Raw genomic sequence first — 20,908 nt, forward strand, 5'->3', positions numbered from 1 at the left:
GCCTCGACAACGGAGATGCGTTTAACACAAGAATTTCACCGCTCCCTCTCTACCCCGACATCACGAGCACCGCCACGACCTCTCTGCCTTTTCCCACCGCGCTTGACACCCGAAGACACCGCCCCTAGACACGTCAACAATGAGACGCATGCTAAAACATATCACAAACGTCAAAAATAAGAAAACTAGTAAACATCAAAATTTGGAAAACGAGGTCATATAGATCACGCTCCCGCGTCATCCTTGTCACGTGGTGCAAAAATATTTAAAAAGGGGAATGCAACACGAGGACTTCCGAGGAGGTCACCCATCCGCCGCCCCTAGACACGTCAACAATGAGACGCAAGCTAAAACATATCACAAACGTAAAAAATAAGTAAACTAGTAAACGTCAAAAATAGGAAAACGAGGTCATATAGATCACGCTCCCGCGTCATCCTTGTCACGTGGCGCAAAAATATTTAAAAAGGGGAATGCAACACAAGGACTTCCGAGGAGGTCACCCATCCTAGTACTACTCTCGCCCAAGCACGCTTAACTTCGAAGTTCTGATCGGATCCGGTGATTTAGTGCTGGTATGATCGCATCCGACATGCAACTATCTATTTGTTCCTTATGCTTGCCCCTCCCGTGTCCATTGCCACATTTGCCTCGACAACTGAGAAGAGTTTAACACAAGAATTTCACCGCTCCCTCTCTACCCCGACAACACGAGCACCGCCACGACCTCTGTGACTTTTCCCACCGCGCTTGACACCCGGCGACGCCACCCCTAGACACGTCAACAATGAGACGCAAGCTAAAACATATCACAAACGTCAAAAATAAGAAAACTAGTAAACGTAAAAAATAAGAAAATCCCACCGCGCTTGAGACCCGGCGACGCCACCCCTAGACACGTCAACAATGAGACGCAAGCTAAAAGATATCACAAACGTCAAAAATGAGAAAACTAGTAAACGTAAAAAATAAGAAAACGAGGTCATATACATCACGCTCCCGCGTCATCCTTGTCACGTGGCGCAAAAATATTTAAAAAGGGGAATGCAACACAAGGACATCCCAGGAGGTCACCCATCCTAGTACTACTCTCGCCCAAGCACACTTAACTTTGGAGTTCTCATGGGATCCGGTGCTTTAGAACTGGTATGATTGCATCCGACATGCAACTATCTATTTGTTCCTTATGCTTGCCCCACCCGTGTCCATTGCCACATTTGCCTCGACAACGGAGACGAGTTTAACACAAGAATTTCACCGCTCCCTCTCTACCCCGACAACACGAGCACCGCCACGACCTCTGTGACTTTTCCCACCGCGCTTGACACCCGACGATGCCGCCCCTAGACACGTCAACAATGAGACGCAAGCTGAAACATATCACAAACGTCAAAAATAAGAAAACTAGTAAACATCAAAAATAAGAAAACGAGGTCATATAGATCATGCTCCCGCGTCGTCCTTGTCACGTGGCGCAAAAATATTTAAAAAGGGGAATGCAACACGAGGACTTCCGAGGAGGTCACCCATCCTAGTACTACTCTCGCCCAAGCACGCTTAACTTCGGAGTTCTGATGGGATCCGGTGCTTTAGTGCTGGTATGATCGCATCCGACATGCGACTATCTATTTGTTCCTTATGCTTGCCCCTCCCGTGTCCATTGCCACATTTGCCTCGACAACGGAGACGAGTTTAACACAATAATTTCACCGCTCCCTCTCTACCCCGACAACACGAGCACCGCCACGACCTCTCTGACTTTTCCCACCGCGCTTGACACCTGACGACGCCGCCCCTAGACACGTCAACGATGAGACGCAAGCTAAAACATATCACAAACGTCAAAAATAAGAAAACTAGTAAACATCAAAAATAAGAAAACGAGGTCATATAGATCATGCTCCCGCATCGTCCTTGTCACGTGGCGCAAAAATATTTAAAAAGGGGAATGCAACACGAGGACTTCCGAGGAGGTCACCCATCCTAGTACTACTCTCGCCCAAGCACGCTTATCTTCGGAGTTCTGATGGGATCCGGTGCTTTAGTGCTGGTATGATCGCATCCGACATGCGACTATCTATTTGTTCCTTATCCTTGCCCCTCCCGTGTCCATTGCCACATTTGCCTCGACAACAGAGACGCGTTTAACACAAGAATTTCACCGCTCCCTCTCTACCCCGACATCACGAGCACCGCGACGACCTCTCTGCCTTTTCCCACCGCGCTTGACACCCGACGACGCCGCCCCTAGACACGTCAACAATGAGACGCATGCTAAAACATATCACAAACGTCAAAAATAAGAAAACTAGTAAACATCAAAATTTGGAAAACGAGGTCATATAGATCACGCTCCCGCGTCATCCTTGTCACGTGGCGCAAAAATATTTAAAAAGGGGAATGCAACACGAGGACTTCCCAGGAGGTCACCCATCCGCCGCCCCTAGACACGTCAACAATGAGACGCAAGCTAAAACATATCACAAACGTAAAAAATAAGTAAACTAGTAAACGTCAAAAATAGGAAAACGAGGTCATATAGATCACGCTCCCGCGTCATCCTTGTCACGTGGCGCAAAAATATTTAAAAAGGGGAATGCAACACAAGGACTTCCGAGGAGGTCACCCATCCTAGTACTACTCTCGCCCAAGCACGCTTAACTTCGAAGTTCTGATCGGATCCAGTGATTTAGTGCTCGTATGATCGCATCTGACATGCAACTATCTATTTGTTCCTTATGCTTGCCCCTCCCGTGTCCATTGCCACATTTGCCTCGACAACTGAGAAGAGTTTAACACAAGAATTTCACCGCTCCCTCTCTACCCCGACAACACGAGCACCGCCACGACCTCTGTGACTTTTCCCACCGCGCTTGACACCCGGCGACGCCACCCCTAGACACGTCAACAATGAGACGCAAGCTAAAACATATCACAAACGTCAAAAATAAGAAAACTAGTAAACGTAAAAAATAAGAAAATCCCACCGCGCTTGACACCCACCGAGGCCACCCCTAGACACGTCAAAAATGAGACGCAAGCTAAAACATATCACAAACGTCAAAAATGAGAAAACTAGTAAACGTAAAAAATAAGAAAACGAGGTCATATAGATCACGCTCCCGCGTCATCCTTGTCACGAGGCGCAAAAATATTTAAAAAGGGGAATGCAACACGAGGACTTCCGAGGAGGTCACCCATCCTAGTGCTACTCTCGCCCAAGCAAGCTTAACTTCGGAGTTCTGATCGGATCCGGTGCTTTCGTGCTGGTATGATCGCATCCGACATGCAACTATCTATTTGTTCCTTATGCTTGCCCCTCCCGTGTCCATTGCCACATTTGCCTCGACAATGAAGACGAGTTTAACACAAGAATTTCACCGCTCCCTCTCTACCCCGACAACACGAGCACCGCCATGACCTCTGTGACTTTTCCCACCGCGCTTGACACCCGAAAACACCGCCCCTAGACACGTCACCAATGAGACGCAAGCTAAAACATATCACAAACGTCAAAAATAAGAAAACTAGTAAACGTCAAAAATAAGAAAACGAGGTCATATAGATCACGCTCCCGCGTCGTCCTTGTCACGTGGCACAAAAATATTTAAAAAGGGGAATGCAACACGAGGACTTCCGAGGAGGTCACCCATCCTAATACTACTCTCGCCCAAGCACGCTTAACTTCGAAGTTTTGATGGGATCCGGTGCTTTAGTGGTGGTCTGATCGCATCCGACATGCGACTATCTATTTGTTCCTTATGCTTGCCCCACCCGTGTCCATTGCCACATTTGCCTCGACAACGGAGACGAGTTTAACACAAGAATTTAACCGCTCCCTCTCTACCCCGACATCATGAGCACCGCCACGACCTCTGTGCCTTTTCCCACCGCGCTTGACAACTGACGACGCCGCCCCTAGACACGTCAACAATGAGACGCAAGCTAAAACATATCACAAACGTCAAAAATAAGAAAACAAATAAACGTCAAAAATAGGAAAACGAGGTTATATAGATCACGCTCCTGCGTCATCCTTGTCACGTGGCGCAAAAATATTTAAAAAGGGGAATGCAACACGAGGACTTCCGAGGAGGTCACCCATCCTAGTACTACTCTCTCCCAAGCACGCTTAACTTCGAAGTTCTCATGGGATCCGGTGCTTTAGTGCTGGTATGATCGCATCCGACATGCAACTATCTATTTGTTCCTTATGCTTGCCCCTCCCGTGTCCATTGCCACATTTGCCTCGACAACTGAGACGAGTTTAACACAAGAATTTCACCGCTCCCTCTCTACCCCGACAACACGAGCACCGCCACGACCTCTGTGACTTTTCCCAGCGCGCTTGATACCCAACGACGCCTCCCCTAGGCACGTCACCAATGAGACGCAAGCTAGAACATATCACAAATGTCAAAAATAAGAAAACTAGTAAACGTCCAAAATAAGAAAACGAGGTCATATAGATCACGCTCCCGCGTCATCCTTGTCACGTGGTGCAAAAATATTTAAAAAGGGGAATGCAACACGAGGACTTCCGAGGAGGTCACCCATCCTAGTGCTACTCTCGCCCAAGCAAGCTTAACTTCGGAGTTCTGATCGGATCCGGTGCTTTCGTGCTGGTATGATCGCATCCGACATGCAACTATCTATTTGTTCCTTATGCTTGCCCCTCCTGTGTCCATTGCCACATTTGCCTCGACAACGAAGACGAGTTTAACACAAGAATTTCACCGCTCCCTCTCTACCCCGACAACACGAGCACTGCCACGACCTCTGTGACTTTTCCCACCGCGCTTGACACCCGACGACGCCGCCCCTAGACACGTCACCAATGAGACGCAAGCTAAAACATATCACAAACGTCAAAAATAAGAAAACTAGTAAACATCAAAAATAAGAAAATGAGGTCATATAGATCACGCTCCCGCGTCATCCTTGTCACGTGGCGCAAAAATATTTAAAAAGGGGAGTGCAACACGAGGACTTCCCAGGAGGTCACCCATCCTAGTAGTACTCTCGCCAAAGCACGCTTAACTTTGGAGTTTTGATGGGATCCGGTGCTTTAGTGCTCGTATAATCGCATCCGACATGCAACTATCTATTTTTTCCTTATGCTTGCCCCTCCCGTGTCCATTGCCACATTTGTCTCGACAACGGAGACGAGTTTAACACAAGAATTTCACTGCTCCCTCTCTACCCCGACAACACGAGCACCGCCACGACCTCAGTGACTTTTCCCAGCGCGCTTGACACCCAACGACGCCGCCCCTAGACACGTCAACAATGAGGCGCAAGCTAAAACATATCACAAACGTCAAAAATAAGAGGGGAATGCAAAACGAGGACTTCGTAGGAGGTCACCCATCCTAGTACTACTCTCGCCCAAGCACGCTTAACTTCGGAGTTCTGATGGGATCCGGTGCTTTAGTGCTGGTATGATCGCATCCGACATGCGACTATCTATTTGTTCCTTATGCTTGCCCCACCCGTGTCCATTGCCACATTTGCCTCGACAACGGAGACGAGTTTAACACAAGAATTTCACCGCTCCCTCTCTACCCCGACAACACGAGCACCGCCACGACCTCTGTGACTTTTCCCACCGCGCTTGACACCCGACGATGCCGCCCCTAGACACGTCAACAATGAGACACAAGCTGAAACATATCACAAACGTAAAAAATAAGAAAACTAGTAAACATCAAAAATAAGAAAACGAGGTCATATAGATCATGCTCCCGCGTCGTCCTTGTCACGTGGCGCAAAAATATTTAAAAAGGGGAAAGCAACACGAGGACTTCCGAGGAGGTCACCCATCCTAGTACTACTCTCGCCAAAGCACGCTTAACTTCGGAGTTCTGATGGGATCCGGTGCTTTAGTGCTGGTATGATCGCATCCGACATGCGTCTATCTATTTGTTCCTTATGCTTGCCCCTCCCGTGTCCATTGCCACATTTGCCTCGACAACGGAGACGCGTTTAACACAAGAATTTCACCGCTCCCTCTCTACCCCGACAACACGAGAACCGCCACGACCTCTCTGACTTTTCCCACCGCGCTTGACACCCGATGACGCCGGCCCTAGACACGTCAACAATGAGACGCAAGCTAAAACATATCACAAACGTCAAAAATAAGAAAACTAGTAAACATCAAAAATAAGAAAACGAGGTCATATAGATCATGCTCCCGCGTCGTCCTTGTCACGTGGCGCAAAAATATTTAAAAAGGGGAATGCAACACGAGGACTTCCGAGGAGGTCACCCATCCTAGTACTACTCTCGCCCAAGCACGCTTATCTTCGGAGTTCTGATGGGATCCGGTGCTTTTGTGCTGGTATGATCGCATCCGACATGCGACTATCTATTTGTTCCTTATGCTTGCCCCTCCCGTGTCCATTGCCACATTTGCCTCGACAACGGAGACGCGTTTAACACAAGAATTTCACCGCTCCCTCTCTACCCCGACATCACGAGCACCGCCACGACCTCTCTGCCTTTTCCCACCGCGCTTGACACCCGACGACGCCGCCCCTAGACACGTCAACAATGAGACGCATGCTAAAACATATCACAAACGTCAAAAATAAGAAAACTAGTAAACATCAAAATTTGGAAAACGAGGTCATATAGATCACGCTCCCGCGTCATCCTTGTCACGTGGCGCAAAAATATTTAAAAAGGGGAATGCAACACGAGGACTTCCGAGGAGGTCACCCATCCGCCGCCCCTAGACACGTCAACAATGAGACGCAAGCTAAAACATATCACAAACGTAAAAAATAAGTAAACTAGTAAACGTCAAAAATAGGAAAACGAGGTCATATAGATCACGCTCCCGCGTCATCCTTGTCACGTGGCGCAAAAATATTTAAAAAGGGCAATGCAACACAAGGACTTCCGAGGAGGTCACCCATCCTAGTACTACTCTCGCCCAAGCACGCTTAACTTCGAAGTTCTGATCGGATCCGATGATTTAGTGCTGGTATGATCGCATCCGACATGCAACTATCTATTTGTTCCTTATGCTTGCCCCTCCCGTGTCCATTGCCACATTTGCCTCGACAACTGAGAAGAGTTTAACACAAGAATTTCACCGCTCCCTCTCTACCCCGACAACACGAGCACCGCCACGACCTGTGTGACTTTTCCCACCGCGCTTGACACCCGGCGACGCCACCCCTAGACACGTCAACAATGAGACGCCAGCTAAAACATATCACAAACGTCAAAAATAAGAAAACTAGTAAACGTAAAAAATAAGAAAATCCCACCGCGCTTGACACCGGGCGACGCCACCCCTATACACGTCAACAATGAGACGCAAGCTAAAACATATCACAAACGTCAAAAATGAGAAAACTAGTAAACGTAAAAAATAAGAAAACGAGGTCATATAGATCACGCTACCGCGTCATCCTTGTCACGTGGCGCAAAAATATTTAAAAAGGGAAATGCAACACAAGGACTTCCCAAGAGGTCACCCATCCTAGTACTACTCTCGCCCAAGCACACATAACTTTGGAGTTCTCATGGGATCCGGTGCTTTAGAACTGGTATGATTGCATCCGACATGCAACTATCTATTTGTTCCTTATGCTTGCCCCACCCGTGTCCATTGCTACATTTGCCTCGACAACGGAGACGAGTTTAACACAAGAATTTCACCGCTCCCTCTCTACCCCGACAACACGAGCACCGCCACGACCTCTGTGACTTTTCCCACCGCGCTTGACACCCGACGATGCCGCCCCTAGACACGTCAACAATGAGACGCAAGCTGAAACATATCACAAACGTCAAAAATAAGAAAACTAGTAAACATCAAAAATAAGAAAACGAGGTCATATAGATCATGCTCCCGCGTCGTCCTTGTCACGTGGCGCAAAAATATTTAAAAAGGGGAATGCAACACGAGGACTTCCGAGGAGGTCACCCATCCTAGTACTACTCTCGCCCAAGCACGCTTAACTTCGGAGTTCTGATGGGATCCGGTGCTTTAGTGCTGGTATGATCGCATCCGACATGCGACTATCTATTTGTTCCTTATGCTTGCCCCTCCCGTGTCCATTGCCACATTTGCCTCGACAACGGAGACGAGTTTAACACAAGAATTTCACCGCTCCCTCTCTACCCCGACAACACGAGCACCGCCACGACCTCTCTGACTTTTCCCACCGCGCTTGACACCCGACGACGCCGCCCCTAGACACGTCAACAATGAGACGCAAGCTAAAACATATCACAAACTTCAAAAATAAGAAAACTAGTAAACATCAAAAATAAGAAAACGAGGTCATATAGATCATGCTCCCGCATCGTCCTTGTCACGTGGCGCAAAAATATTTAAAAAGGGGAATGCAACACGAGGACTTCCGAGGAGGTCACCCATCCTAGTACTACTCTCACCCAAGCACGCTTATCTTCGGAGTTCTGATGTGATCCGGTGCTTTAGTGCTGGTATGATCGCATCCGACATGCGACTATCTATTTGTTCCTTATGCTTGCCCCTCCCGTGTCCATTGCCACATTTGCCTCGACAACGGAGACGCGTTTAACACAAGAATTTCACCGCTCCCTCTCTACCCCGACATCACTAGCACCGCCACGACCTCTCTGCCTTTTCCCACCGCGCTTGACACCCGACGACGCCGCCCCTAGACAAGTCAACAATGAGACGCATGCTAAAACATATCACAAACGTCAAAAATAAGAAAACTAGTAAACATCAAAATTTGGAAAACGAGGTCATATAGATCACGCTCCCGCGTCATCCTTGTCACGTGGCGCAAAAATATTTAAAAAGGGGAATGCAACACGAGGACTTCCGAGGAGGTCACCCATCCGCCGCCCCTAGACACGTCAACAATGAGACGCAAGCTAAAACATATCACAAACGTAAAAAATAAGTAAACTAGTAAACGTCAAAAATAGGAAAACGAGGTCATATAGATCACGCTCCCGCGTCATCCTTGTCACGTGGCGCAAAAATATTTAAAAAGGGGAATGCAACACAAGGACTTCCGAGGAGGTCACCCATCCTAGTACTACTCTCGCCCAAGCACGCTTAACTTCGAAGTTCTGATCGGATCCGGTGATTTAGTGCTGGTATGATCGCATCCGACATGCAACTATCTATTTGTTCCTTATGCTTGCCCCTCCCGTGTCCATTGCCACATTTGCCTCGACAACTGAGAAGAGTTTAACACAAGAATTTCACCGCTCCCTCTCTACCCCGACAACACGAGCACCGCCACGACCTCTGTGACTTTTCCCACCGCGCTTGACACCCGGCGACGCCACACCTAGACACGTCAACAATGAGACGCAAGCTAAAACATATCACAAACGTCAAAAATAAGAAAACTAGTAAACGTAAAAAATAAGAAAATCCCACCGCGCTTGACACCCGGCGACGCCACCCCTAGACACGTCAACAATGAGACGCAAGCTAAAACATATCACAAACGTCAAAAATGAGAAAACTAGTAAACGTAAAAAATAAGAAAACGAGGTCATATAGATCACGCTCCCGCGTCATCCTTGTCACGTGGCGCAAAAATATTTAAAAAGGGGAATGCAACACAAGGACTTCCCAGGAGGTCACCCATCCTAGTACTACTCTCGCCCAAGCACACTTAACTTTGGAGTTCTCATGGCATCCGGTGCTTTAGAACTGGTATGATTGCATCCGACATGCAACTATGTATTTGTTCCTTATGCTTGCCCCTCCCGTGTCCATTGCCACATTTGCCTCGACAACGGAGACGAGTTTAACACAAGAATTTCACCGCTCCCTCTCTACCCCGACATCACGAGCACCGCCACGACCTCTGTGACTTTTCCCACCGCGCTTGACACCCGACGACGCCGCCCCTAGACACGTCAACAATGAGACGCAAGCTAAAACATATCACAAACGTCAAAAATAAGAAAACTAGTAAACATCAAAAATAAGAAAACGAGGTCATATAGATCAATCTCCCGCGTCGTCCTTGTCACGTGGCGCAAAAATATTTAAAAAGGGGAATGCAACACGAGGACTTCCGAGGAGGTCACCGATCCCAGTACTACTCTCGCCCAAGCACGCTTAACTTCGGAGTTCTGATGGGATCCGGTGCTTTAGTGCTGGTATGATCGCATCCGACATGCGACTATCTATTTGTTCCTTATGCTTGCCCCTCCCGTGTCCATTGCCACATTTGCCTCGACAACGGAGACGAGTTTAACACAAGAATTTCACCGCTCCCTCTCTACCCCGACATCACGAGCACCTCCACGACCTCTGTGACTTTTCCCACCGCGCTTGACACCCGACGACGCCGCCCCTAGACACGTCAACAATGAGACGCATGCTAAAACATATCACAAACGTCAAAAATAAGAAAACTAGTAAACGTCAAAAATAAGAAAACGAGGTCATATAGATCACGCTCCCGCGTCATCCTTGTCACGTGGCGCAAAAATATTTAAAAAGGGGATTGCAACACGAGGACTTCCCAGGAGGTCACCCATGCTGGTACTACTCTCGCCCAAGCAAGCTTAACTTCGGAGTTCTCATGGGATCCAGTGCTTTGGTGCTGGTATGATCGCATCCGACATGCGACTATCTATTTGTTCCTTATGCTTGCCCCTCCCGTGTCCATTGCCACATTTGCCTCGACAACGGAGACGAGTTTAACACAAGAATTTCACCGCTCCCTCTCTACCCCGACATCACGAGGACCGCCACGACCTCTGTGACTTTTCCCACAACGCTTGACACCCGACGACGCCGCCCCTAGACACGTCAACAATGAGACGCATGCTAAAACATATCACAAACGTTAAAAATAAGAAAACTAGTAAATGTCAAAAATAAGAAAACAAGGTCATACAGATCACGCTCCGCATCATCCTTGTCACGTGGCGCAAAATTATTTAAAAAGGGGAATGCAACACGAGGACTTCCCAGGAGGTCACCCATCCCAGTACTATTCTCACCCAAGCATGCTTAACTTCGGAGTTCTGATCAGATCCGGTGCTTTAGTGATGGTATGATCGCATCCGACAGGCAACTATCTATTTGGCCTTATGCTTGCCCCACCCGTGTCCATTGCTACATTTGCCTCGACAACGGAGACGAGTTTAACACAAGAATTTCACCGCTCCCTCTCTACCCCGACAACACGAGCACCGCCACGACCTCTGTGACTTTTCCCACCGCGCTTGACACCCGACGATGCCGCCCCTAGACACGTCAACAATGAGACGCAAGCTGAAACATATCACAAACGTCAAAAATAAGAAAACTAGTAAACATCAAAAATAAGAAAACGAGGTCATATAGATCATGCTCCCGCGTCGTCCTTGTCATGTGGCGCAAAAATATTTAAAAAGGGGAATGCAACACGAGGACTTCCGAGGAGGTCACCCATCCTAGTACTACTCTCGCCCAAGCACCTTAACTTCGGAGTTCTGATGGGATCCGGTGCTTTAGTGCTGGTATGATCGCATCCGACATGCGACTATCTATTTGTTCCTTATGCTTGCCCCTCCCGTGTCCATTGCCACATTTGCCTCGACAACGGAGACGAGTTTAACACAAGAATTTCACCGCTCCCTCTCTACCCCGACAACACGAGCACCGCCACGACCTCTCTGACTTTTCCCACCGCGCTTGACACCCGACGACGCCGCCCCTAGACACGTCAACAATGAGACGCAAGCTAAAACATATCACAAATGTCAAAAATAAGAAAACTAGTAAACATCAAAAATAAGAAAACGAGGTCATATAGATCATGCTCCCGCATCGTCCTTGTCACGTGGCGCAAAAATATTTAAAAAGGGGAATGCAACACGAGGACTTCCGAGGAGGTCACCCATCCTAGTACTACTCTCACCCAAGCACGCTTATCTTCGGAGTTCTGATGTGATCCGGTGCTTTAGTGCTGGTATGGTCGCATCCGACATGCGACTATCTATTTGTTCCTTATGCTTGCCCCTCCCGTGTCCATTGCCACATTTGCCTCGACAACGGAGACGCGTTTAACACAAGAATTTCACCGCTCCCTCTCTACCCCGACATCACTAGCACCGCCACGACCTCTCTGCCTTTTCCCACCGCGCTTGACACCCGACGACGCCGCCCCTAGACAAGTCAACAATGAGACGCATGCTAAAACATATCACAAACGTCAAAAATAAGAAAACTAGTAAACATCAAAATTTGGAAAACGAGGTCATATAGATCACGCTCCCGCGTCATCCTTGTCACGTGGCGCAAAAATATTTAAAAAGGGGAATGCAACACGAGGACTTCCGAGGAGGTCACCCATCCGCCGCCCCTAGACACGTCAACAATGAGACGCAAGCTAAAACATATCACAAACGTAAAAAATAAGTAAACTAGTAAACGTCAAAAATAGGAAAACGAGGTCATATAGATCACGCTCCCGCGTCATCCTTGTCACGTGGCGCAAAAATATTTAAAAAGGGGAATGCAACACAAGGACTTCCGAGGAGGTCACCCATCCTAGTACTACTCTTGCCCAAGCACGCTTAACTTCGAAGTTCTGATCGGATCCGGTGATTTAGTGCTGGTATGATCGCATCCGACATGCAACTATCTATTTGTTCCTTATGCTTGCCCCTCCCGTGTCCATTGCCACATTTGCCTCGACAACTGAGAAGAGTTTAACACAAGAATTTCACCGCTCGCTCTCTACCCCGACAACACGAGCACCGCCACGACCTCTGTGACTTTTCCCACCGCGCTTGACACCCGGCGACGCCACACCTAGACACGTCAACAATGAGACGCAAGCTAAAACATATCACAAACGTCAAAAATAAGAAAACTAGTAAACGTAAAAAATAAGAAAATCCCACCGCGCTTGACACCCGGCGACGCCACCCCTAGACACGTCAACAATGAGACGCAAGCTAAAACATATCACAAACGTCAAAAATGAGAAAACTAGTAAACGCAAAAAATAAGAAAACGAGGTCATATAGATCACGCTCCCGCGTCATCCTTGTCACGTGGCGCAAAAATATTTAAAAAGGGGAATGCAACACAAGGACTTCCCAGGAGGTCACCCATCCTAGTACTACTCTCGCCCAAGCACACTTAACTTTGGAGTTCTCATGGCATCCGGTGCTTTAGAACTGGTATGATTGCATCCGACATGCAACTATGTATTTGTTCCTTATGCTTGCCCCTCCCGTGTCCATTGCCACATTTGCCTCGACAACGGAGACGAGTTTAACACAAGAATTTCACCGCTCCCTCTCTACCCCGACATCACGAGCACCGCCATGACCTCTGTGACTTTTCCCACCGCGCTTGACACCCGACGACGCCGCCCCTAGACACGTCAACAATGAGACGCAAGCTAAAACATATCACAAACGTCAAAAATAAGAAAACTAGTAAACATCAAAAATAAGAAAACGAGGTCATATAGATCAATCTCCCGCGTCGTCCTTGTCACGTGGCGCAAAAATATTTAAAAAGGGGAATGCAACACGAGGACTTCCGAGGAGGTCACCGATCCCAGTACTACTCTCGCCCAAGCACGCTTAACTTCGGAGTTCTGATGGGATCCGGTGCTTTAGTGCTGGTATGATCGCATCCGACATGCGACTATCTATTTGTTCCTTATGCTTGCCCCTCCCGTGTCCATTGCCACATTTGCCTCGACAACGGAGACGAGTTTAACACAAGAATTTCACCGCTCCCTCTCTACCCCGACATCACGAGCACCGCCACGACCTCTGTGACTTTTCCCACCGCGCTTGACACCCGACGACGCCGCCCCTAGACACGTCAACAATGAGACGCATGCTAAAACATATCACAAACGTCAAAAATAAGAAAACTAGTAAACGTCAAAAATAAGAAAACGAGGTCATATAGATCACGCTCCCGCGTCATCCTTGTCACGTGGCGCAAAAATATTTAAAAAGGGGATTGCAACACGAGGACTTCCCAGGAGGTCACCCATGCTGGTACTACTCTCGCCCAAGCAAGCTTAACTTCGGAGTTCTCATGGGATCCAGTGCTTTGGTGCTGGTATGATCGCATCCGACATGCGACTATCTATTTGTTCCTTATGCTTGCCCCTCCCGTGTCCATTGCCACATTTGCCTCGACAACGGAGACGAGTTTAACACAAGAATTTCACCGCTCCCTCTCTACCCCGACATCACGAGGACCGCCACGACCTCTGTGACTTTTCCCACAACGCTTGACACCCGACGACGCCGCCCCTAGACACGTCAACAATGAGACGCATGCTAAAACATATCACAAACGTTAAAAATAAGAAAACTAGTAAACGTCAAAAATAAGAAAACAAGGTCGTACAGATCACGCTCCGCATCATCCTTGTCACGTGGCGCAAAATTATTTAAAAAGGGGAATGCAACACGAGGACTTCCCAGGAGGTCACCCATCCCAGTACTATTCTCACCCAAGCATGCTTAACTTCGGAGTTCTGATCAGATCCGGTGCTTTAGTGATGGTATGATCGCATCCGACAGGCAACTATCTATTTGGCCTTATGCTTGCCCCTCCCGTGTCCATTGCCACATTTGCCTCGACAACGGAGATGAGTTTAACACAAGAATTTCACCGCTCCCTCTCTACCTCGACATCACGAGCACCGCCACGACCTCTGTGACTTTTCCCACCGCGCTTGACACCCGACGACGCCGCCCCTAGACACGTCAACAATGAGACGCAAGCTAAAACATATCACAAACGTCAAAAATAAGAAAACTAGTAAACATCAAAAATAAGAAAACGAGGTCATATAGATCAATCTCCCGCGTCGTCCTTGTCACGTGGCGCAAAAATATTTAAAAAGGGGAATGCAACACGAGGACTTCCGAGGAGGTCACCGATCCCAGTACTACTCTCGCCCAAGCACGCTTAACTTCGGAGTTCTGATGGGATCCGGTGCTTTAGTGCTGGTATGATCGCATCCGACATGCGACTATCTATTTGTTCCTTATGCTTGCCCCTCCCGTGTCCATTGCCACATTTGCCTCGACAACGGAGACGAGTTTAACACAAGAATTTCACCGCTCCCTCTCTACCCCGACATCACGAGCACCGCCACGACCTCTGTGACTTTTCCCACCGCGCTTGACACCCGACGACGCCGCCCCTAGACACGTCAACAATGAGACGCATGCTAAAACATATCACAAACGTCAAAAATAAGAAAACTAGTAAACGTCAAAAATAAGAAAACGAGGTCATATAGATCACGCTCCCGCGTCATCCTTGTCACGTGGCGCAAAAATATTTAAAAAGGGGATTGCAACACGAGGACTTCCCAGGAGGTCACCCATGCTGGTACTACTCTCGCCCAAGCAAGCTTAACTTCGGAGTTCTCATGGGATCCAGTGCTTTGGTGCTGGTATGATCGCATCCGACATGCGACTATCTATTTGTTCCTTATGCTTGCCCCTCCCGTGTCCATTGCCACATTTGCCTCGACAACGGAGACGAGTTTAACACAAGAATTTCACCGCTCCCTCTCTACCCCGACATCACGAGGACCGCCACGACCTCTGTGACTTTTCCCACAACGCTTGACACCCGACGACGCCGCCCCTAGACACGTCAACAATGAGACGCATGCTAAAACATATCACAAACGTTAAAAATAAGAAAACTAGTAAACGTCAAAAATAAGAAAACAAGGTCGTACAGATCACGCTCCGCATCATCCTTGTCACGTGGCGCAAAATTATTTAAAAAGGGGAATGCAACACGAGGACTTCCCAGGAGGTCACCCATCCCAGTACTATTCTCACCCAAGCATGCTTAACTTCGGAGTTCTGATCAGATCCGGTGCTTTAGTGATGGTATGATCGCATCCGACAGGCAACTATCTATTTGGCCTTATGCTTGCCCCTCCCGTGTCCATTGCCACATTTGCCTCGACAACGGAGATGAGTTTAACACAAGAATTTCACCGCTCCCTCTCTACCTCGACATCACGAGCACCGCCACGACCTCTGTGACTTTTCCCACCGCGCTTGACACCCGACGACGCCGCCCCTAGACACGTCAACAATGAGACGCAAGCTAAAACATATCACAAACGTCAAAAATAAGAAAACTAGTAAACATCAAAAATAAGAAAACGAGGTCATATAGATCAATCTCCCGCGTCGTCCTTGTCACGTGGCGCAAAAATATTTAAAAAGGGGAATGCAACACGAGGACTTCCGAGGAGGTCACCGATCCCAGTACTACTCTCGCCCAAGCACGCTTAACTTCGGAGTTCTGATGGGATCCGGTGCTTTAGTGCTGGTATGATCGCATCCGACATGCGACTATCTATTTGTTCCTTATGCTTGCCCCTCCCGTGTCCATTGCCACATTTGCCTCGACAACGGAGACGAGTTTAACACAAGAATTTCACCGCTCCCTCTCTACCCCGACATCACGAGCACCGCCACGACCTCTGTGACTTTTCCCACCGCGCTTGACACCCGACGACGCCGCCCCTAGACACGTCAACAATGAGACGCATGCTAAAACATATCACAAACGTCAAAAATAAGAAAACTAGTAAACGTCAAAAATAAGAAAACGAGGTCATATAGGTCACGCTCCCGCGTCATCCTTGTCACGTGGCTCAAAATTATTAAAAAGGGAAATGCAACACAAAGACTTCCCAATAGGTCACCCATCCTAGTACTACTCTCGCCCAAGCACGCTTAACTTCGGAGTTCTGATGGGATCCGGTGCTTTAGTGCTGGTATGATCGCATCGGACATGCAACTATCTATTTGTTCCTTATGCTTGCCCCTCCCGTGTCCATTGCAACATTTTCCTCGACAACTGAGAAGAGTTTAACACAAGAATTTCACCGCTCCCTCTCTACCCCGACAACACGAGCACCGCCACGACCTCTGTGACTTTTCCCACCGCGCTTGACACCCGGCGACGCCGCCCCTACACACGTCAACAATGAGACGCAAGCTAAAACATATGAAAAATGTCAAAAATAAGAAAACTACTAAACGTAAGAAATAAGAAAACGAGGTCATATAGATCACGCTCCCGCCTCATCCTTATCACGTGGCGCAAAAATATTCAAAAAGGGGAATGCAACACGAGGACTTCCCAGGAGGTCACCCATCGTAGTACTACTCTCGCCCAAGCACGCTTAACTTCGTAGTTTTGATGGGATCCGATGCTTTAGGGCTGGTATGATCGCATCCGACATGCAACTATCTATTTGTTCCTTATGCTTCCCCCTCCCGTGTCCATTGCCACATTTGCCTCGGCGACGAAGACGAGTTTAACAGAAGAATTTCACCGCACCCTCTCTAACCCGACAACACGAGCACCGCCACAAACTCTGTGACTTTTCCCACCGCGTTTGACACCCAACGACGCCGCCCCTAGACACGTCAACAATGAGACGCAAGCTAAAACAGATCACAAACGTCAAAAATAAGAAAACTAGTAAACGTCAAAAATAAGAAAACGAGGTCATATAAATCACGTTCCCGCGTCATCCTTGTCACGTGGCGCAAAAATATTTAAAAAGGGGAATGCAACACGAGGACTTCCAAGGAGGTCACCCATCCTAGTACTACTCTCGCCCAAGCACGCTTAACTTCGGAGTTCTGATGGGATCCGGTGCTTTAGTGTTCGTTTGATCGCATACGAAATGCAACTATCTATTTGTTCCTTATGCTTGCCCCTCCCGTGTCCATTGCCACATTTGCCTCGACAATGGAGACGAGTTTAACACAAGAATTTCACCGCTCCCTCTCTACCCCGACAACACGACCACCGCCAAAACCTCTGTGACTTTTCCCACCGCGGTTGACACCCAACGACGCCGCCCCTAGACACGTCAACAATGAGACGCAAGCTAAAACATGTCACAAACGTCAAAAATAAGAAAACTAGTAAACGTCAAAAATAAGAAAACGAGTTCATATAGATCACGCTCCCGCGCCATCCTTGTCACGTGGCGCAAAAATATTTAAAAAGGGGAATGCAACACGAGGACTTCCAAGGAGGTCACCCATCCTAGTACTACTCTCGCCCAAGCAAGCTTAACTTCGGAGTTCTGATGGGATCCGGTGCTTTAGTGCTGGTATGATCGCATCCGACATGCAACTATCTATTTGTTCCTTATGCTTGCCCCTCCCGTGTCCATTGCCACATTTGCCTCGACAACGGAGACGAGTTTAACACTAGAATTTCACCGCTCCCTCTCTACCCCGACAACACGACCACCGCCACGACCTCCGTGACTTTTCCCACCGCGCTTGACACCCAACGACGCCGCCCCTAGACACGTCAACAATGAGACGCAAGCTAAAACATATCACAAACGTCAAAACTAAGAAAACTAGTAAACGTCAAAAGTAAGAAAACGAGGTCATATAGATCACGCTCCCGCGTCATCCGTGTCGCGTGGCGCAAAAATATTTAAAAAGGGGAATGCAACACGAGGAGTTCCAAGGAGGTCACCCATCCTAGTACTACTCTCGCCCAAGCACGCTTAACTTTGGAGTTCTGATGGGATCCGGTGCTTTAGTGCTGGTATGATCGCATCCGACATGCAACTATCTATTTGTTCCTTATGCTTGCCCCTCCTGTGTCCATTGCCATATTTGCCTCGACAACGGAGACAAGTTTAACACAAGAATTTCACCGCTCCCTCTCTACCCCGACAACACGAGCACCGCCACGACCTCTGTGACTTTTCCCACCGCGCTTGACACCCAACGACGCCGCCCCTAGACACGTCAACAATGAGAAGCAAGCTAAAACATATCAGAAACGTCAAAAATAAGAAAACTTGTAAACGTCAAAAATAAGAAAGCGAGGTCATATAGATCACGCTCCCGCGTCATCCTTGTCACGTGGCGCAAAAATACTTAAAAAGGGGAATGCAAAACGAGGACTTCCTGGGATCCGGTGCTTTAGTGCTGGTATGATCGCATCCGACATGCAACTATCTATTTGTTCCTTATACTTGCCCGACCCGTGTCCATTGCCACATTGGCCTCGACTACGGAGACGAGTTTAACACAAGAATTTCATCGCTTCCTCTCTACCCCGACAACACGAGCACCGCCACGACCTCTGTGACTTTTCCCACCGCGCTTGACACCCAACGACGCCGCCCCTAGACACGTCAACAATGAGACACAAGCTAAAACATATCACAAACGTCAAAAATAAGTAAACTAGTAAACGTCAAAAATAAGAAAACGAGGTCATATAGATGACGCTCCCGCGTCATCCTTGTCACGTGGTGCAAAAATATTAAAAAAGGGGAATGCAAAACTAGGACAGCCCAGGAGGTCACCCATCATAGTACTACTCTCGCCCAAGCACGACCCATCCTAGTACTACTCTCGCCCAAGCACGCTTAACTTCGGAGTTTTGAAGGGATCCGGTGCTTTAGTGCTGGTATGATCGCATCCGACATGCAACTATCTATTTGTTCCTTATGCTTGCCCCTCCCATGTCCATTGCCACATTTGCCTCGACAACGGAGACGAGTTTAACACAAGAATTTCACCGCTCCCTCTCTACCCCGACAACACGAGCACCGCCATGACCTCCGTGAGTTTTCCCACCGTGCTTGACACCCAACGACGCCGCCCCTAGACTCGTCAACAATGAGACGCAAGCTAAAACATATCAAAAACGTCAAAAATAATAAAACTAGTAAACGTCAAAAATAAGAAAACTAGGTCATATAGATCACGCTCCCGCGTCATCCTTGTCACGTGGCGCTAAAATATTTAAAAAGGGGAATGTAACACGAGGACTTCGCAGGAGGTAACCTGTCACGCCCAAGATCCGACCCTATCCCCAGTTTGGCACGAGGGCCTCGTCAGGGATAGAAGCGCATCTCGTCGTGTCGCAAGAATGGATATCGTCACAAGTACATGTACTGAAAAGAAGAGATATATATATATATAGTTGGCTTACACTCGCCACAAGCTACATCAGAGTGACATCAGTACATTACATAATCATCAAGAGTAAGAGCAGGGTTCGACTAGGGACGAAAACAAACGAGAAAATAAGAACGACGTCCATCCTTGCTATCCTAGGCTGCCGGCCTTGAACCCTTCCTAGATCGATGAAGAAGAAGAAGAAGAAGAAGCAACTCCAAATGAACAATCAACGCGCTCGCGTCAAGTAACCTTTACGTGTACCTGCAACTGGTGTTGTAGTAATCTGTTTGCCACAAGGGACTCATTAATCTCATTTCCAAAGGTATCAAGACTAGCAAAGCTTAATGGGTGAGTCATGGTTAAGTGGTGAGGTTGCAGCAGCGGCTAAGTATATATTTGGTTTCTAAACTTACGAGTACAAGAATAAAGAGGGGGATGTTCTACGCATAACGGACGTGAACTACAGTTGATCAAATGAATGATCCTGAACACCTACCTACGTGAGACGTAACTCCACCGTGTCCTCGATCGGAGAAGGAACTCACGAAAGAGACAGTCACGGTTACGCACAGAGTTGGGAAGTTTTTTAATTAAGTTAATTTCAAGTTATCTAGAACCAGTGTTAAACAAAGCTTCCACGTTGCCACATAACCGCGGTCACGGCTTTCCGAAAGATTTAACCCTGCAGGGGTGCTCCAACTAGTCCATCACAAATTACCACAAGCCGCATAGAAATCCTCAATCACGAAGCTCGCGATCTCATCGGATTCCCTAGTGGAAAACCTCAACTCTGAGATTACCCAAAGCATCACCGGAATCCCGATGCACAAGATATCTCGTCAAAGGTAAAACTAATCCAGCAAGGCCGCCCGACGTGTCGACGATCCCGATAGGAGTCGCGTACCTCATTCTCAGGACACGGCGGATGAACTAGACGTCGGGATCGCTAAACCTC

The 20,908-nt window shown here is 48.0% G+C and overlaps 38 non-coding genes and 1 pseudogene across 38 annotated transcripts; all 39 read right to left on the reverse strand.

Moving 5' to 3' along the window:
• Positions 1–470: 470 nt before the first annotated feature.
• LOC123414978 lies at positions 471–589 on the reverse strand. The gene has a single exon (XR_006614886.1). It is a non-coding gene; the product is annotated as a 5S ribosomal RNA (ribosomal RNA).
• A 452-nt stretch (positions 590–1,041) lies between these two features.
• Positions 1,042–1,160, reverse strand: LOC123413879. Its single transcript, XR_006613988.1, has one exon. It is a non-coding gene; the product is annotated as a 5S ribosomal RNA (ribosomal RNA).
• A 333-nt stretch (positions 1,161–1,493) lies between these two features.
• LOC123414376 lies at positions 1,494–1,612 on the reverse strand. Its single transcript, XR_006614354.1, has one exon. It is a non-coding gene; the product is annotated as a 5S ribosomal RNA (ribosomal RNA).
• A 333-nt stretch (positions 1,613–1,945) lies between these two features.
• LOC123414997 lies at positions 1,946–2,064 on the reverse strand. The gene has a single exon (XR_006614904.1). It is a non-coding gene; the product is annotated as a 5S ribosomal RNA (ribosomal RNA).
• A 529-nt stretch (positions 2,065–2,593) lies between these two features.
• LOC123414113 lies at positions 2,594–2,712 on the reverse strand. The gene has a single exon (XR_006614193.1). It is a non-coding gene; the product is annotated as a 5S ribosomal RNA (ribosomal RNA).
• A 452-nt stretch (positions 2,713–3,164) lies between these two features.
• On the reverse strand, positions 3,165–3,283 carry LOC123413678. Its single transcript, XR_006613800.1, has one exon. It is a non-coding gene; the product is annotated as a 5S ribosomal RNA (ribosomal RNA).
• Positions 3,284–3,616: 333 nt separating this feature from the next.
• Positions 3,617–3,735, reverse strand: LOC123414049. The gene has a single exon (XR_006614137.1). It is a non-coding gene; the product is annotated as a 5S ribosomal RNA (ribosomal RNA).
• A 333-nt stretch (positions 3,736–4,068) lies between these two features.
• On the reverse strand, positions 4,069–4,187 carry LOC123414968. Its single transcript, XR_006614877.1, has one exon. It is a non-coding gene; the product is annotated as a 5S ribosomal RNA (ribosomal RNA).
• Positions 4,188–4,520: 333 nt separating this feature from the next.
• On the reverse strand, positions 4,521–4,639 carry LOC123413680. Its single transcript, XR_006613802.1, has one exon. It is a non-coding gene; the product is annotated as a 5S ribosomal RNA (ribosomal RNA).
• Positions 4,640–4,972: 333 nt separating this feature from the next.
• LOC123413947 lies at positions 4,973–5,091 on the reverse strand. Its single transcript, XR_006614049.1, has one exon. It is a non-coding gene; the product is annotated as a 5S ribosomal RNA (ribosomal RNA).
• A 243-nt stretch (positions 5,092–5,334) lies between these two features.
• On the reverse strand, positions 5,335–5,453 carry LOC123413963. Its single transcript, XR_006614061.1, has one exon. It is a non-coding gene; the product is annotated as a 5S ribosomal RNA (ribosomal RNA).
• Positions 5,454–5,786: 333 nt separating this feature from the next.
• Positions 5,787–5,905, reverse strand: LOC123414739. Its single transcript, XR_006614662.1, has one exon. It is a non-coding gene; the product is annotated as a 5S ribosomal RNA (ribosomal RNA).
• A 333-nt stretch (positions 5,906–6,238) lies between these two features.
• On the reverse strand, positions 6,239–6,357 carry LOC123414130. Its single transcript, XR_006614208.1, has one exon. It is a non-coding gene; the product is annotated as a 5S ribosomal RNA (ribosomal RNA).
• A 529-nt stretch (positions 6,358–6,886) lies between these two features.
• On the reverse strand, positions 6,887–7,005 carry LOC123414002. Its single transcript, XR_006614097.1, has one exon. It is a non-coding gene; the product is annotated as a 5S ribosomal RNA (ribosomal RNA).
• Positions 7,006–7,457: 452 nt separating this feature from the next.
• LOC123413983 lies at positions 7,458–7,576 on the reverse strand. Its single transcript, XR_006614079.1, has one exon. It is a non-coding gene; the product is annotated as a 5S ribosomal RNA (ribosomal RNA).
• A 333-nt stretch (positions 7,577–7,909) lies between these two features.
• Positions 7,910–8,028, reverse strand: LOC123414495. Its single transcript, XR_006614442.1, has one exon. It is a non-coding gene; the product is annotated as a 5S ribosomal RNA (ribosomal RNA).
• Positions 8,029–8,361: 333 nt separating this feature from the next.
• LOC123414786 lies at positions 8,362–8,480 on the reverse strand. The gene has a single exon (XR_006614707.1). It is a non-coding gene; the product is annotated as a 5S ribosomal RNA (ribosomal RNA).
• A 529-nt stretch (positions 8,481–9,009) lies between these two features.
• LOC123414979 lies at positions 9,010–9,128 on the reverse strand. Its single transcript, XR_006614887.1, has one exon. It is a non-coding gene; the product is annotated as a 5S ribosomal RNA (ribosomal RNA).
• A 452-nt stretch (positions 9,129–9,580) lies between these two features.
• Positions 9,581–9,699, reverse strand: LOC123413957. Its single transcript, XR_006614057.1, has one exon. It is a non-coding gene; the product is annotated as a 5S ribosomal RNA (ribosomal RNA).
• A 333-nt stretch (positions 9,700–10,032) lies between these two features.
• LOC123414648 lies at positions 10,033–10,151 on the reverse strand. The gene has a single exon (XR_006614578.1). It is a non-coding gene; the product is annotated as a 5S ribosomal RNA (ribosomal RNA).
• Positions 10,152–10,484: 333 nt separating this feature from the next.
• Positions 10,485–10,603, reverse strand: LOC123413785. Its single transcript, XR_006613899.1, has one exon. It is a non-coding gene; the product is annotated as a 5S ribosomal RNA (ribosomal RNA).
• A 332-nt stretch (positions 10,604–10,935) lies between these two features.
• Positions 10,936–11,054, reverse strand: LOC123413921. Its single transcript, XR_006614026.1, has one exon. It is a non-coding gene; the product is annotated as a 5S ribosomal RNA (ribosomal RNA).
• A 332-nt stretch (positions 11,055–11,386) lies between these two features.
• On the reverse strand, positions 11,387–11,504 carry LOC123414674. Its single transcript, XR_006614602.1, has one exon. It is a non-coding gene; the product is annotated as a 5S ribosomal RNA (ribosomal RNA).
• Positions 11,505–11,837: 333 nt separating this feature from the next.
• Positions 11,838–11,956, reverse strand: LOC123414729. Its single transcript, XR_006614653.1, has one exon. It is a non-coding gene; the product is annotated as a 5S ribosomal RNA (ribosomal RNA).
• Positions 11,957–12,485: 529 nt separating this feature from the next.
• On the reverse strand, positions 12,486–12,604 carry LOC123414928. Its single transcript, XR_006614839.1, has one exon. It is a non-coding gene; the product is annotated as a 5S ribosomal RNA (ribosomal RNA).
• A 452-nt stretch (positions 12,605–13,056) lies between these two features.
• LOC123413958 lies at positions 13,057–13,175 on the reverse strand. Its single transcript, XR_006614058.1, has one exon. It is a non-coding gene; the product is annotated as a 5S ribosomal RNA (ribosomal RNA).
• A 333-nt stretch (positions 13,176–13,508) lies between these two features.
• On the reverse strand, positions 13,509–13,627 carry LOC123414649. The gene has a single exon (XR_006614579.1). It is a non-coding gene; the product is annotated as a 5S ribosomal RNA (ribosomal RNA).
• A 333-nt stretch (positions 13,628–13,960) lies between these two features.
• LOC123413787 lies at positions 13,961–14,079 on the reverse strand. The gene has a single exon (XR_006613902.1). It is a non-coding gene; the product is annotated as a 5S ribosomal RNA (ribosomal RNA).
• Positions 14,080–14,411: 332 nt separating this feature from the next.
• LOC123413922 lies at positions 14,412–14,530 on the reverse strand. Its single transcript, XR_006614027.1, has one exon. It is a non-coding gene; the product is annotated as a 5S ribosomal RNA (ribosomal RNA).
• Positions 14,531–14,862: 332 nt separating this feature from the next.
• Positions 14,863–14,981, reverse strand: LOC123414650. The gene has a single exon (XR_006614580.1). It is a non-coding gene; the product is annotated as a 5S ribosomal RNA (ribosomal RNA).
• Positions 14,982–15,314: 333 nt separating this feature from the next.
• Positions 15,315–15,433, reverse strand: LOC123413788. Its single transcript, XR_006613903.1, has one exon. It is a non-coding gene; the product is annotated as a 5S ribosomal RNA (ribosomal RNA).
• Positions 15,434–15,765: 332 nt separating this feature from the next.
• Positions 15,766–15,884, reverse strand: LOC123413923. The gene has a single exon (XR_006614028.1). It is a non-coding gene; the product is annotated as a 5S ribosomal RNA (ribosomal RNA).
• A 332-nt stretch (positions 15,885–16,216) lies between these two features.
• On the reverse strand, positions 16,217–16,335 carry LOC123414651. The gene has a single exon (XR_006614581.1). It is a non-coding gene; the product is annotated as a 5S ribosomal RNA (ribosomal RNA).
• Positions 16,336–16,667: 332 nt separating this feature from the next.
• Positions 16,668–16,786, reverse strand: LOC123414721. The gene has a single exon (XR_006614645.1). It is a non-coding gene; the product is annotated as a 5S ribosomal RNA (ribosomal RNA).
• Positions 16,787–17,119: 333 nt separating this feature from the next.
• LOC123413895 lies at positions 17,120–17,238 on the reverse strand. The gene has a single exon (XR_006614003.1). It is a non-coding gene; the product is annotated as a 5S ribosomal RNA (ribosomal RNA).
• A 333-nt stretch (positions 17,239–17,571) lies between these two features.
• Positions 17,572–17,690, reverse strand: LOC123413697. Its single transcript, XR_006613818.1, has one exon. It is a non-coding gene; the product is annotated as a 5S ribosomal RNA (ribosomal RNA).
• A 333-nt stretch (positions 17,691–18,023) lies between these two features.
• Positions 18,024–18,142, reverse strand: LOC123413916. Its single transcript, XR_006614021.1, has one exon. It is a non-coding gene; the product is annotated as a 5S ribosomal RNA (ribosomal RNA).
• Positions 18,143–18,475: 333 nt separating this feature from the next.
• Positions 18,476–18,594, reverse strand: LOC123413763. Its single transcript, XR_006613877.1, has one exon. It is a non-coding gene; the product is annotated as a 5S ribosomal RNA (ribosomal RNA).
• Positions 18,595–19,319: 725 nt separating this feature from the next.
• LOC123414237 lies at positions 19,320–19,470 on the reverse strand (annotated as a pseudogene).
• Between the last annotated feature and the right edge of the window lie 1,438 nt (positions 19,471–20,908).

This window comes from Hordeum vulgare, chromosome 7H (assembly GCF_904849725.1).
Source record: "Hordeum vulgare subsp. vulgare chromosome 7H, MorexV3_pseudomolecules_assembly, whole genome shotgun sequence".
NCBI lineage: Eukaryota > Viridiplantae > Streptophyta > Magnoliopsida > Poales > Poaceae > Hordeum > Hordeum vulgare.